The sequence below is a fragment of the Fundulus heteroclitus genome, unplaced genomic scaffold (genome assembly GCF_011125445.2).
Source record: "Fundulus heteroclitus isolate FHET01 unplaced genomic scaffold, MU-UCD_Fhet_4.1 scaffold_58, whole genome shotgun sequence".
NCBI classification, from domain to species: Eukaryota; Metazoa; Chordata; class Actinopteri; order Cyprinodontiformes; family Fundulidae; genus Fundulus; species Fundulus heteroclitus.
In genome coordinates, this window is record NW_023397011.1 from 434,836 (window position 1) to 437,923 (window position 3,088).

Sequence of the window (3,088 nt, forward strand, 5' to 3'; positions counted from 1 at the left end):
GGCCTGATGATGTGACTCTTCTGTGCTGGGGCATCCTTTTGGCCAATGGCTGCTCTGTTTCCCCGATGTAGAACTGGGGCCCGTTCTTCGTACGTCGCTAACTCAGTTAGCTGCTTTTGATTGTTGATGATTTGGCATTATCTTAGATCGTTTGGTTCTTCGAAAGTCATCCTGCACTTGCTGTCATAGCAACATGTGCGCAAGCTTATTTAATGTAAACAGGATTAGATCACAGCTTTATGGGCGGAGGAGATAGGGAAGTCTGTCGTAGCCATGTCTTGTCCATTTTTATGACAGCAACCTGTTGCGGAAGGTGCAAGAATAATTTCAGAGCTTTTTGAATTAATTGCGTATTGCGAGATAGACAGGATCCTTTAGCGCAGTGTGACAGTGATTTTGTAGAGAGATTTTTCTTGGTAGCTTTTATAAACAGACAAACACATCATTTAACAGTGGCTTTTAAAGAGGAAAGCGTTGTGTTAGAGCCATAAATAGAAAATATTTAAGTATTTGTATGATGGTTTTCTTTTTATTTTTATCATATTCAGTAAGAAGATTTGTTCAGGCCATTTTATTGTGAAGTTTAGTTTTACTTTGAAAGGCTTGCTTCCTGTCGAGCCGTATATTGTATTAGAAAAAAACGATGGATGGATTATCTAGACACGGAGCAATACAGTTTTTGACCGTATAAACTGTGGATGACTTGGAAAAGGAAGAACTTCATTTTTTAGAGATAAAGATTTTTTTGTTAAAATTCTCAGTTTGCACGTGTCCTTTACTTCCCGTGTCTAAGGAATGACGCCGATATTGGATCTGTTGCCATAACAAGTGGCTTTTTAAAATAAAGTATAATAATTAAAGGCTACCATTTTGTAGAATATTCTTGTATTTCACTTTTACTTGTCCCCATGTTCTAGTGGGTCCCGTGGAGGCTGTGATATAAAAGAACAAAGTAAATATGAGATTATTAAAAGGCAAAATTTCATACTGTAGAAAGTGATAGAAACATCTACCATGGACAGTATTTACGCATTCATTTGTCTGCTGCTTTTTGCCAGCCCTCTCTCCTGGCTTTAACAGATTTTGAGGTGTTCCCTGTCGTTTTAATTAATGACTTAAATCTTATTATAAATCTCAGATAACTCAATCTAGCCAAACTAATCATAAACAACAGGTGTGTTCGAAGAACCCAATTAGCCGGATCATGAGTAGCCAGATGAAATCTTCTTGGACGTCTCATTTGATCTTGGATGTTTTAAGCAACGTACGAAGAACGGGGCCCTGATCACAGTCCTCCTGGCAGTAAACAGCATAAACAACACTGCTCCTTTTGTGGCAGGGGACCAGATCTTTCGGGTGAACAAGTCTATCACAATGTGTTTTGGAGTTTGATAGCCACTGGGATGTCACGTTTAGAAAATAAACGTCTCATTTTCTCAGTAACTGAGTTTGTGGGCAGTTGTCTGCTCTATCCAACAGTGAAAACAGTTTGCTCGGACGCATTTTTCTCTGCTCCCTGCTTGCTTGCATTTTCCTGCCTTTTACTTTTTATCTCCTTTTTATCTCTTTGCCAAAACCACGGAAAGTTGGATTTAGTTATTTTTATTTATTTTCTTTTTATTTATTTTTGATTTTGATTTTGCAAAGATGCCTACCTTCACCACAGTGGACCTTGACACGCTTCTACAGAAGATCGCTGTTATAGAACAGAAGATATGCCGACTCGAACTGAATTATGATGTAAACGGCGCGTATGGAAATGAAACAACCCTGCCTGAGACTCCAAACGGGGACCACCAGCCCAGCAACTCTCTGAACAAACAGATCCCTGAGGAAAACGAGAATCCCTGGACCACTCTGGGTGCAAGACCAAAGGATCAACGAACCCCACGCCTAGACAAAGAAAACTGGCCGAGACTACAGAGAGATGTCCCAGGACAAGTGAAACAACAGCGGGCTGTTCCCACAACAAATGACAGGAGTAAACCTGCTGGAAATGCTGGAATTCCTTTACGAAACAGATTCGCTCCGCTCCAAAATGTGACCCAGGAGAATCATGACAACACACAGAGGTACGTCAACGACTTTCGCTCTAATACATCAGAGAAAAGACTCCCTGTATCTCAGAGAATAGACTTCAAAATACTTCTGTTAGTCTATAAATCCCTAAATGCCTTAGCACCTAAATACATCACAGACTTGTTATCAGTGTATCAACCATCCAGACCACTCAGGTCTTCTGGCTCCAGCCTACTCTGCATACCTAGAACCAGAACTAAACAAGGAGAAGCAGCATTTAGTTCCTATGCTCCGCTTATCTGGAACAAACTTCCAGAAAACTGTAAAAGTGCCGAAAGCCTGAGTTCTTTTAAATCAAGATTAAAAACACATCTGTTTAAAATTGCCTTTGACTGTTCTAGTTAAACAGTTTTACTGTTTTTAATGTTCTTCTTTGTTTCTACATTCTATCCCTACTTGCTTTTATTATATTTTCTATCTACATTTTATTATTTTGCTATATCTTAATCATGTAAAGCACTTTGTATTGTCTTCTACTGAATTGTGTTATATAAATAAATTTGCCTTGCCTTGCCTTGCCTATGATCAGGACTCTGTATCACAGAGCAGACAATGTCCCCACAAGCTCAGGAGCCAGGGAGAAGGAGATATCACACACAAGACAGGCCCTAGAGCCATGTGGTTATCCCAACTGGGCTTTCTTTGAAGCAGACAAGAAACCTAAATGGGACTCCAGCCAGGCATGGGGTGAAAACGTGGCCCCCAAACCCAGACCAGTAGTTGTTACGTTTGTTACGGGAGTTTAGAGAAACTAAGATGCACAAAAAGTACAGCTTATAAGGCTGAGTTTACCTACAACTCTACAGACTGAAAAAGTCTCTCAGAGAAGGGAGAAAAAGTTTCAGCAAAAACATAACCCGTCCAGATAACCTACCTGGATTATTGAGATTCATCAGGACATAGGATGAGAATGTTAAAAAGATCAAATCTTTTAAAGAATAAGGCACATCTTAACAAACAAGGTCAGTTTTATATGTTATGTTTGTGTTTGATGATAGAGGTCTTCCAG